At 36.7% G+C, this 13,419-nt stretch overlaps 1 pseudogene; it reads right to left on the reverse strand.

The window, feature by feature from the left end:
- Nucleotides 1-10,227: 10,227 nt before the first annotated feature.
- On the reverse strand, nt 10,228-12,118 carry LOC119528632 (annotated as a pseudogene).
- Nucleotides 12,119-13,419: the final 1,301 nt, after the last annotated feature.

Here is a 13,419-nt window from a genome sequence, read left to right on the forward strand (position 1 = left end):
CTCTAGGCTATGTCATGTGACATGTGTTGGAAGGTGGAAAATATGCAAGCAGAAACTTTAAAAGTACTTGCATATGAGGGCTTACTCTATTACAACCTCCATGTAAATAGTCCTAAAGTAGCTTGCAGGAGAGATGCCCCAGTCATAATGGGCTTCTGTTATGGGTTATATTGTGTCTCCCATAGAGTTATGTTCAAGTCCTAATCCCTAGTCACATAACCATAATCTCATTTAGAAATAGGTTCTTTGAAAAGATAATTAGTTAAGGTGAGGTCAAACTGGATTAGGATTGGCCCTAATCTGACATAACTGGTATTTTTATAAGAGGGAATTTGTACACACACAGACAGACACAAAGAACAAAATGCCATGTGAAGATGGAGATAAGAAAGAAGGCGAGGTGGAGACGGAAGCAGAGATTGGAGTGATGAATCTGCAAGCCAAGATAAATCAAGGACTGCCCACAAATCACCAGAATCTAGGAAGAGCAATGGACAATTCTTCCCTACAAGTTTCTGAGGGGGGATGGCCCTATGCTCACCTTGATTCTGTATGGGCCTCTTACACAGCAAAAGCTAACTGATAAACCATCTTATGACCCACAGATTCCTAATTCTTTATTATGCATGACACTGAAGTTCACCAACATCCTCTAACAGAAAGCAGGATCTGAGTTCATTTATTTTTGTGTAAAATATTTTTGGAGTTCTTTGGTAAACAAAAAGTCATCTATTACATGTCTTAACCCTTTAACAACGCAAAGAATTAACAGAAACTTTGAAGATTTATTTTATCTTTTGATATGATACTTAGGGTTAACTATCAAGCAATTTCTCCTAGTAAAAATACAACTTACAATGTATTTTTTCTAGAGAATACTTCCTTCATCATGTGTTTTATCATTTTATTTTAGTATCTTTTCTTCCAATTACTTCTCATACTGTATCCCTATATCTGTTTTAAGTTCTAATGTTTCTTGTCACTTTCATTCATTTGCAATTACTTTTACAAATTTAGGTGGAAAATACAGTTATTGTTTCCATGACTTCTAGAAGTTAGCTGCCACCATTCTGCTATCTCTAATGAAGAAGAAATCAACTGTGTTTTGTCAAAATCCCATGAGAGTGTAATCTCATTCTCATTGAAGAGGAATAAAACTTAAACAAAATCAGACTTTTTGTTTTTGAATGTCATTTTAAAAGGCCTTCCTTAAAGTTTATCAAGAAATACTATGAATAAACAGCTGTTATGAAGTTACAACTGCCCTTGGCTTTGAATAACAGGGGATCCTAGGTACATAGATTCATTCAGTCCAATTAGAAACTGTGTTCATTTTCTTTTAGACTTAACAGCTGGATGCAAAGGACTAATAATAAAACCTATTATTAGAAGTTTTATTATTAATTAAACCTATTTCAAGAAGTATACCAGCAATAATAGTTTTGTTGTTTTGCATTCCATCTGTAGCATAGGCAACCACTAGAATATTTGATGGGTAAAATTATGTTATAACAGGATATTGGAGCACAGAGCCAGTACAATTTAAGATGTAAAACAGCTGGTCCTTATTTCTGGATTTAGTTTTGTCTTCTGTACATACTGTTTCAAGCTGTGCCACTACCAACTCAATTCAGATCTATCGACCTGGGAATATAATTACATTTGTGATCATTAAATTAACAAAGCAAATTAACATTTAATGGGTAGCATTTCTCACTGCACCTTGGAAAAATGAAAATCTTTGCTAAATTGCATGTCTAATTCTACATTGACATCCTGTTAAATAGGCATTTTGACCCAGTTAATCCTTTAGTTGCCAAGCAATGCTGAAATTGCTGCATGCTATGTGTCATTGTCTAAAATAAAATGAAAAAAATATTATATAATTACCTTCGTATGGCTTTCCCCTTGACTCATTTGATATAGGCCAAATTCTCACACTTTTCTCAAGTAAATATTTCAGAATAAATTCTATGTAAAGAACTTATAAAGTTAACCAGGCAAATTCAATATAAGAATACATGCAAATATATAGTCAAGAACATTTGGTGAATAAATAATGTTAATTTTTTAATTAATACTTAATTCAAACAGTCAAAATCAGAGAAGACTTCCCATTAAAAAATGAAATAAGGGTTTATAACTTTTGGTATGATTAATGGAGAATAATGTAATGTTACCACAAGGCTTTCATATTATCTTGTATTTTAAAGGGAATTTCAGGTTGCTTACTAAAAATGCGTAAACAGACAATGCTTGCAATCTGTTATTTTAAGTAAGGTATGAGCTAGAAATAAGAAGTTTGGAGATTAATTCTTGGTTCTTGCATCAACTTAATAAATTTGTGTTTGTACAGTAGTGTCGCTGGTGATTATTTTAATTTTGGAATAAAGGTAGTAGCTATTAGGAAATCTTCATCACAGTTTATGAATTATTAAAATAATGTTTCAACTTACTATGTCTTAGTTACCACATTTTAAATTTTGTTAAAAGAGACTGATAGAAACAAGTTGATCATATAAAGGTTCTTCCATATATATATTCTGATATTTATGTGATAAAATGATCTTAAATTTTATCTGGACCTTAAATTATATCTTATCTAAATAAAAATAATTGTTAATATATAATTTATTCTAGTGAAACAAACTTTTTTAATCACAACCCATAAGAAATGCATTTTATGTGCTGAACAAGTACATATGTTCACACACACTCACACACATACATAATCACATGTGCATACAATTCAGAAACAAAAGTTTTCCAAAATAATGTTTAAGCTTTCTATATAAAATGCACTGCTATATTTTCTATTCTTTCTTTATTATTTATTTTTTGTTTAAATGCTGGTAGGGATATACTAAATAGGTTTTATGACTCAGTAATGGGTCGAGACCAACAGTATGATAACTAATGATTATTTTTAACATTAACAATTTGCATGCTTAAAATTTCCTCTTATTCCTTCTCACCATTCTATGCTAAATACCCTCTGGATCTTCTCCTTTCATGTCCTATATTCTAATCACACAGATACTTTTTTGAGATTTTATGATTTTTCAACTAAACTAACTTTAGTCCTCCTTCATTACCACAGCTGTATGCAGATGAATAGCTCCAAATGAGTTGTCGTACCTTATTTGAAAAGAAAGGAATAAAGAAGGTTTTATCTAATACTATGGTCTATGACATTGTTAAAAACAATTATATTTGTAAAGTAGTTTGCATTAGTTTCAGAAGACTGCTGTAACAAAGCATCACAAACTGAGTCATTTAAAACAAAATAAATTTATCTCTGTGGAGGCTTGAAGTCCTATATCAAGGTGTCAGTAGGGCCAGGCTTCCTCCAAAGGCTCTAGGGAAGATCATTCCTTGCATTATAGTTTCTGGTAGTTGCCTATAATACTTGTCTTACACATATATCATTCCAATCTCTGTCTCTGTCTTCACATGGCTTTCTCCACTGTGTGTCTTTATCCAAATTTCCCTCTTCTTGTAAGGACACCACTCACTGGATTAAGGCCTGCCCTAATCCAGTATGACCTCTTGTTAATTTATTTATGTCTGCAAAGACCCTATTTTCAAATAAAGTCACACTTGTAGTATCAGGGGTTAGAACTCAAGCATATTTGGGGGGGGGGGAGCATAATTCAACCAACAACAGAGGTTAAAAACAATATTTCAAGATAAAGTATATTTAAAAGCAAAGAACCATAGATATTAAATAAATATATAAAAGGAAAATTCAAAATGCAAACTTGTCATCTTATTACTGATGCTGAAAACTATGACTGAAATATGCTTGAAAGTGAAGGAAACAGCAATAATTAAGAAAATAAAGTCAAAATGACCTGCAATCATAAATATTGAGTAGAATTTCAATGTAATCTGGTAGGGTATCATGATTATTCCCCTATACATCTATCCTGTCAAGATTACAGGTCAAGTTTCCAGGATCAGTATTAATTCATCAGAATATATCAGTGTGCCCAGCATAGGATTTATAACTTAAGGAAATAGATATGTCTCTGTAGATAAAATAGAAGTACAGGGTAAATGAGCAAAACATTATTATTCAATATAGAATACATCAAAGATTTGGTCGTATTTGATTCAGTGAAAGTTCACTTCATGGAAAAGTTTACAAGGCAAGATATAAACTTGTCTTTAAAACAATAAGGGTGAAGTTTCTACCCAATATCATTATAAGTGTTCCTGGTTTAATCCAAATTAATCTTTACCATCACCCCGTGAATGTTGGTTTATCATGTGTGTCCACTCCAATTCTCCTTATTTTACAGATGGAGAAATAGAACATTAGAAAGAGAATTGGTATCTTGTCGAAGGTCACACATCTAGTAAGTAGAAGAGCCAGAGTATATTCCAAATTATCTGACCTTGGAACCTGTAGTGTTAATCTTCTCTACTATTGCTCCCACAAATCATTGCAGTTTATCTACATCATGGCTAACTCCTCTATTTTCTACAAGGCCAAATTCAGTCTTCCTTTGAAACTGTGCAACTTTAGGAAGTTTTAGGCACCTCTCTGGCTATACATATACTTTGGAGAATGACAACAAAAGGACAAGGGTGATTATTCCCCAACTTAATATGCAATACAATGTAAATATGATGAGTTTCTATGGCAAGTTATTAGATAGACTATTAGCTCCTGCAACCAGAGAGCAGAAAAAGCTATATTACAAGAGTAGTGGAGTTAAAAACTAAAATTGGAGCCCTGATTGGGTAGGCATAAGACATTGAGATTTTGGATAGGGGCATCTGCATTGATGTACTCAAATTTTTTGAACTCTCAGATGCTCCTGAACTCTCTGGGTCTACATAAGTGGCCCTCTTTTCTCAGATAAAATTAGCATCTCCCCACTTCTTTGAGGGTGATGCAAATGTCTCTCCCTTAACAGATAATATGCTGCCTCTCTCAGGATAACAGATAATACACTACGTCTCTTTCACCCTGGCCAATTGAATAATAACTACAATTGAGTAGCAATATAACTTGATCAGGAAAATGTTGGACCTCACAAGGGACATAAAGGATCATACTCCAAAACTTCTGCAGCACATGTGCCAACAGAGTCAGAGAAGATATGCTTGAGAATTCACATTGAGGGTGCTAGATCAAAGAGGAAGGAATATAAAGTTGAATAATGAGAGTTTATCAATAGGGAGGCATTCTGCCATGATCTAGGACAACCTGATAAGACCCCAAAAGATGGTGCAAACACAACTAGAATAACTCTTTGAAGCAAGCAGAGATATGCCACATTACATGAAGTAGAAATGCCAGACATACCATAGTAGAAAGTGGGAAGCAGAATTGTAAGGCTCAGAAGCTGGCATATCATGGATTTACAGCATAAGGCAAAAAAACTGACAAGCTAAGTTCTGTCAGAGGACCAAGAGGACACTTCATATATGAAAGCAAACTGAAGTAGGAAGAACACAATGGCTTTAATGAGAACCTAATAGAAGCTGCCTTCTATAGATTAGGGCTAAGGGTAGAAGATATTGTCACAGAAATGAGTTCACTGATGGAAGCTGAATGAGTGAATCCCAAAATAATAGTGGCCAGGTAGCAGTACTTAACCAGCAGAAGCAAAGTGGGCTTAGTTATATAAATGGCAAGTCAGAATAACAGCCCAGGTAACCTGGTAAACAGAGAGTTATGGAAATGATTAATAGAACACAGCAAACCTAAGAGCAAGGCAGATGGGCCAGCAACAATTGTATTGCTCAATTTATACAATCAAAAGTAATTAATATACAAGCAAAAGTAATTAAGGATAAATAATCAGGACCTGAGATCAGCTGTCCCCCTAAAATTCCGAAGGCCTTGAGTCAATTTTCAGTGCTGGAAAGAGATACCAGATCCCCAGGAAGCAGGGCTCTGCAAGGACACAGCAAATATCTCTGGTAATAATTTCCCATTCCTTCATCAGTGGACCTACGGCCATTTATTCAGATAACTTACATTGCAAAAACAGGAATACTCCTACATTTCAAGAACTATTGGACACAGAATTGAAATTTATTCCTGGTGACTTGAAATGTCAGGAGAAAGTTGGCCACTATCACAAAATGAGGGCAAAGAAGAATATGTTTATCATGTAGTTGACCCACAGGAGACTCTCTTGCTTATCTCTGGAACAAATTTTATGTTGAACTGATGAATATTGAACATCCAGCATTAGAATGACATGGTGAACAGTGGTGCTGACTCGTTGTGTCTGGGTCATCCTACTAATTAAGGTGCCCAGACCATCAGAGTTTCTAAAAAAAAGATGAGGAACATCTAGAATAGGGAGGAGAGTAGGGAGATGGTGAATATCAGTTGTGTTCTTAAGACCAATCGCAGTGGGGGATTTGGAGTTTGTCCCACTAACCTTTCTTGTTTAAGTTTCAACAGTAATAGAGACCAATCAGAATCCTTGAGAATCTGTTCAAAGATGAGGTCAATTTATTACACACAAAACGTGGATCCTCATGTTGCAAGAGATGAACTGTGGCAAATGCCGTGGTGTTTCTGTCATATCTCTCTTAGGATTGAGGCATTTATTCTACAGAAATTGTCTTTGATGGAAGGGAACTGCCTCATCCAAGATTCTGTCTTCTCATCAGGAGTAATCCACATCTGTTGAAGGCACAATGCAAGAGTGCTAGGAACTTAATTATATACTCCGTCCACAAAAAACATTTTCTTAATCTGTACTCCTGTGAATGTTTTAAAGTGTTTTTGTATATAATGAGTTAGGGTGTGGACTCATTTCAGAAATCCTGTTTAAATGTGACCAAAATGAATGAGGGTGGCCCTTACTTTATGTGACTGGAAGCCTTATGTAAAGAGAGAAAATTCACATGCAGTCAGAGAAGCCAGGAGTCCACAGAAAGCTACAGGAGGAGACAAAGGACATCACCATATGACAGAGGCAAAAAGCAAGTCAATACCATGTGACAGAGTCAGAAAAGCATCACCAGAATGCTACAGACACAGAAGAAAAACATGGCCTTGCCAACATCTTGAACTCCTAACCTCCAAACTGTGAGCCAATAAATTCTTGTTGATTAGGCCAATTCATTTTGTGGTATGCTTCATAGCAGCTCTGGCAAACTAAGACAGATTTTGTTACCACAAGTTGGGTGCTGCTATAAAAAAACACCTAAAAATGTGGAAATGGCTTTGGAGTTGGGTCATTGGTTGAGTCTGACAGAATTTTGAGGTATTTGAGGCAATCTAGGAAAAGCCTAAATTGCTTTGAAGAGACAATCAATAGAAATATGGTTATTCAAGTTACTTCCATTGAGGCCTTAGAAGGAAATGGCAAATACATTATTGGAAATTGGTGGAAAGGCTTATAAAGCAGAAGAGAACTTGCAGAAATTTTATTCTGATGTCAGATGGAAGGCAGAAATTTTAACCATTGAACTTAGATATTTAGCTGAGAAGATTTCCAAGCAAAATGTGGATGATGCAGCCTTGTTTCTTTTTGCTACTAATAGTAAACCAAGAGATGAAAGGGGTAAACTGAGGACTGAACTGTAAAGCACAAAGAAACAAGCAATTGATCTGGAAAATTCTCAGCCTATCCATCTGAGACTAAGGTGAGAAGCAACTTTATTGGGGCCCTCCCTGAGCTCCTACGAGGTGAATTCCCATTGAATGGGGCTCCCCTCAAGGAGCATGGCTGAACAGCTTTTGCCTAAGGAGATTAGGCATATGCATAAGCACTGCCAGCCTGGACTGAAAAGGACAGAGATGGGAGAATTTAAGGTAGAATGACTTCAAAGGCATAATCATGGATGCAGATATCCAGGCTTAAGATATCTCCTTGGGTCAAGTGAGAGGGGATACTGTCCTGGCCATTGGATAGGGTAGATATTCCACCTTGGCATTTGGAAAGTGTGGCCCCACCCCAGAATTTGGAAATGGTAGGCCCACTCTGGTACTTGGAAAAGCAGGACTTCTGCATCATTGTTTAAGAAGAGTGAGACCTCCACTTCAGTACTTAGAGAAAGCCAGAGGAGGAGACCAAGGGCATCATCACATCACCAAAGACTGCCATCACCTGCATGGTACTGACTCCAGGAGAAACATGGCCTTGCCAACATCTTGATTTTGGGGTTATAGTCTTCAAATCTGTGAGACAATTAATTCTGATTGTTTAAGTCAACCCATTGTATGGTGTTTGTCATAGCAGCCCTGGCAAACTAAAACAAAGGGTATGAAATTCTAACCCTCTTTCCTAAATTAAGGGCATGTCTGAAGGTCCATCCCACCTTCAGAGCTTCCTGCACTGCATTCAACTTACTCTCCTTCCAGTCCTTCTTCCCTCACTTCATAATAGATATTGAACCTGAAAACACTCTCCCATAAACTACAGGCATGCAAATTTCCATCTCAGTGTCTGTTCCCAAGGGTACCCTAATTAAGGCAGGGATTATTTATTTTTACTTTCAGAATCCTCAGGTACTTTTTGGATTTAACAATCATTTGTATTTTAGCTGAGGAAAGTCTGAGGACCAAGGTTTAAATGATACTCAAGTCCTTTCTATAATCACCTAACTAAATCACATTTAAAGAAGTTCAAATAATATTTTCTTTGACACACAGTATAACTAATAAACTCAAATAGACACCAGGGATCAAGCATTTGAGTCTAGATAATAGTTAAAATTACATGCTCAAAGATTGACTCTTTTGTGAAGGAAGTATGATGTATACCCAGTATAAATAATGTCTACCCAGAATGCTCTGAGGTCTATAAAACTGGTACATTACACTAGAAAAAAAAAAAAAAAAAAAAACAGAGAAAGAATATACAGAGCTTGGAGTAGGAAATTTATTAGGCAGAGGGAATTACCAAATCTGAATTTTACATTCTTTGCCTCTATCAAGGAACAGGATCTTCAACTTAGGAAAAGTAGAATAAATTTGTAAACTTGAACAGAAGCTAAAGATGGTAGAGGAGGTAGTAAAAGAACCCTAGAGTCTCTTCAGAAAATGCACACTTTGGCTACAGAAACAATTCCTTTCAGGCTACTTTGAAAAGTTGCAGTAAGTCTGTAAAAGTATTAGCAGTAATTTTTAAGTAATCATGGCTAGCTGGAAAGTGGTGAAAGAAAAGTTATGGGCAAATGATATTCCAATTTTTGAAAGAGCAAAAAAAAAAAAAAAAAAAAAGAAAAATGTTCAGATCAATGAAATTGGAACTAGTCCAAGTCTTCAAATGGATTATTTAAATAAAAGCCTATTAATATTTGAAAAGAGAAATAGCCATCTCTAGGTATCAGACATGCTAGATTGACCTAAATTCCTTTATTGACTCAGACATTAGACTGACAGATCAGGGGAATCCCATTCACAGAGTATATCAGAATTTCAGCAATACATTAAAAAACTCACATAGTAATCATAAGCCTGTGATGGAATTCATAAGGATGGTGATGGTGAAGTTTTTAACACTATATGGAATACAGATAATATCTCAGGTCAACTGGGAGGAAAGTCTTCAATGCTGTGACTCAAGTTTAAAGTCTATGACACAGGTTTTGTACATTTTGTACAAGCTTATAGATGGCCCATTTACTCTTTCTTTTTTTTTTTTTTTTTACTTTACTCTTAGTGTAGAATGCTATTAATTTTTTTCTGCAAAACACTGAAAGTTTAAGTCAGTGGGAAATAATTTTAATAAAAGTATTGTACATTTTCTTCCCATGAATCCCACTTTGCATTAGGAAATGACATTGTGATCCATTTCACTACAAGTAAAATATTACAAAATATTTACAAGAAAATATTTAAAATAACTCAAACACAAAAAGCAAGATGGGGTGAAAAAACTGGTTCCTCAGAAATCTCTACTCCAGTGCCCACAGCACATGAGAGGAGAGCAAAAATAAGTAACTGAAATCTCCTTGATCACATTTTTCAAAAAAATTGGAGAAGGGAAAGATTTGGGATGGAAATGGTGATATGAAAGGGAATAGATGCTAGCAGCACTGTTTCAATAATCAATCTATTCTGAATACAATACCACCTTTTATGTTAAGTAAATTCTGATCAAGGCTAAACTTCAGGATATTCTTTGCACTGAAATTAGAAAATACCCTGAGAGTAGAAATAGCTCTTTCACCTAACCCTAATAAAAGCCTCTTTCTCCATGAACCACTGATGTAAACAGAAACCTGTTACAGCATCAAAACCTGTCACAGTAGCCCTTCCATCTCTTTCATGAAAGCTTCAAACACATCATCCTTAGTTTATATGTAGACAGGAACAGAATGACCAGATTTAAGGGCTGCTTTGGCAAGAGGTGCAGCAGAATCATCTTCTGACTTTCTTTTGGGAGTAACAGCAGCCCTTTTCTCCTGACATACCCTCAGTGCAGTGGGCACAAATCAAATAATCTCCACCTTGGGATTAGTGATCTATGACTTGGCACTGATGGTTGCTGTGACTTTCTTCTCAATGATGGTTGCACTCATATCATCTGCCTTGGGTAGCTGAATCAAATTGGGTGGGGCACTTAAAACTGGGTTTGGTAAAGTAGCTGGTGGGAAGACCCCAGGTGGGGCAGGTCCAAGTGGAGGCACCAAAGGTGGGTGCATCATAACAAGATGAGGTGGAGGGATACTGGAGGTGCAGGGTTGTGGGAGAAGTAGACTTGGTGGAGGCCCCTGAGGAGGAGGGCCAGGAAGCAGAACTGGAAGTGGACCTGGGAGAAGGCCAGGGCATCAGCCTGGTTGTGGTCCTGGAGATAAAAGTTAGGACTACAGGCCCTTGGAGTCCTGGCATTCCAGGTGGTCTCAGGAACAGAGGAGCTCCTGGAGGTGGACCCGGAGGAAGACCTGTAAGTGGTCCAGGAGGCCATAAAGGTGGTACAGGTGGTGGTTCAAGAGGAGGTGGTCCTGGCATGGGAGGTGCTTGTATCTGAGAAGGAAGAACAGACTGTGGAGGAGCCTGTTGCTGTGAAGAAGCTATAGATGTGTCATCAAAAAGAGATTCTTCATTATGCTGTTTTTGTAACTGCTTTTCTGCTTCAGAATCATCTGTATCATCTTCATCATCATCCTCTGAAAATTCCTCTATTTTTTGTCCCTCCTCTGGGATTTCCTGACCTGCCATTTGAAGCATCATGGCTTGAAGAAGAGTCAGTTCCTTCATGTTCTTTTTTTTTCCTTGATTTTCCAGGCAAATTATACACTCATATCTTACTTTTTTCTTCATTGTTGTCTCTTTCACTATCATTATGGTGCACACATTCATCTCCCTCACTTTCTCCATCTGATCTGTCATTGTCAGTCATCAGTGCTGTTTTCATGCTCATCCTTACCATGTCCTCAGGATAGCCATCATCCTCACTGGTGTGGGAAACATCCTCATCATGACCTCACTGAGCAAGTTCAGGATTATATAATGTATCTTTGTCTCACCTACAAGGAGGAAGATCTAGGGCAAAGCCCAATTTAGGGCCATACATTTGCAAGACTTGAGGAAGAGGTGGACCAGGGGGAAGACCATGAGGTTTTCTGTCAGAGAGCAAACATGGATCACCATATCCAAGAAGAGGGAAGTATAGAAACTGCTTGAGATAGAGGTCCATAAGCTGAAGTCTTTTTAAGGATGGAAAGTGGCTGAGCACCAGTAAGTGAAATATCCTGGATCAGGATGTTAGAAGGAGCATGAGGCAAATCTGGCAAAGGAACACTCTCAACTTGCATGTGTTGAGCATTCTTGACAGCATCAAAATACTGACTACATTGAGTCCTCTTCTGTTCATATTCTACTTTTAACTTTTTCAATTCTTTGTAGATATCTGTGTTCTCTTTTCATGGTTTCACGCAGTGTTTTACATTTGTCTTTCAGAAACTTCTCATTTAACTGTGGCTGTTGCACTGGGTTAAACTCCATTTTATCCAATTTCTCCATGTCCCAGATAATCTGCTTGGGATCCTTCATCTTCAAAACTGCAGCTTTCTACCACTATATAGTGCTTTTTGTCTTTTTTAATTCTCTCTTCTCGGCTTCCTTTTAGGCCTGGTCTGTGGGGTTCATAAGTTTTTCACTCTTGGTGGATGATGCAGCTCTCCATCCCATGTTTAAAATCTGTATTTTTTACTTGTTCAATAAAAATAACAATAACAATACTTCTACTGAGTTCCCAGGATGGTGAGAAGTGGGGTGTGGGAGATTCCTGGCCTCTTTTACTTTGTAGCAGTCTTCATCCTGGCCCCTCAGTCAGCCAGTCAGCCACTGCCATTTTGAAAACTCATTGCAATTACTTTTATATATACATATATATTATTGAGATTGTTCACATTCCATACGATTATCCAACGATCCAGAGTGTACAATCAGTTGCCCATGGTATCATCATAAAGCTGCGCATCCATCAAACCAATTATTTTTTTTTCAATTTTTAGAACATTTTCATTACTCCAGAGAAGAAATAAAGACAAAAAAAAAAGGAAACTCAGATCCTCCCATACCCCTAACCACACCCCCCTCCATTACTGATTCATAGTTTTGGTATAGTACATTTGTTACTATTGATGAAAGAATATTAAAATACTACTAATTGTAGTAGCATATAGTTTGCAATAGGTATATATTTTTCCCCTATATGCCCCTCTATTATTAATTTCTACTTACACTGTCATACATTTGCCCCAGTTTATGAGAGAGATTTCTAATATTTTTAAAGTTAATCACAGACATTGTCCACCACAAGATTCACTGTTTTATACATTCCCGTCTTTTAACCTCCAACTTTCCTTCTGGTGACATGTGTGACTCTGAGCTTACCCTTTTCACCACCTTCACACACCTTTCAGCACTGTTAGTTATTCTGACAACATGCTACCATCACCTCTGTCCCTTTCCAAACATTTACATTCACCTGAGTTGAGCATTCTGCTCATAATAAGCAACCAACCCCCATTCTTTAGCCTCATTCTATATCTTGGTAACTTATATTTCATGTCTATGAGTTTACATATTATAATTAGTTCATATCAGTGAGACCCTGCAATATTTGCCTTTATGTGTCTGTCTTATTTCATTCAATATAGTGCCCTCAAGGTTTCTTCATCAACCCATTTCTTTTAAGATGGTTTTTTTCACACACCACACATTCTATCCTAAGTAAACAATTGTTGGTTCCCTGTATAGTCATGTATTTATGTATTCAGCACCATCATCACTATCTATATAAGGACATCTCCATTTCTTCACAAAGATGGAGGAAGAGTCAAAGAAGGCAGAGAGGCAAAAAAAAAAGAGAAGGAGAGAAAAACAAACAAACAAATAAAACAAAATTTGATAGGTAGAAAGTGACAAAAGGAAAGACAACATTAACCTAAAGTAGAATAAAGAGTCAGACAACATCACCAACGCCA

This window comes from Choloepus didactylus, chromosome 3 (assembly GCF_015220235.1).
Source record: "Choloepus didactylus isolate mChoDid1 chromosome 3, mChoDid1.pri, whole genome shotgun sequence".
NCBI classification, from domain to species: Eukaryota; Metazoa; Chordata; class Mammalia; order Pilosa; family Megalonychidae; genus Choloepus; species Choloepus didactylus.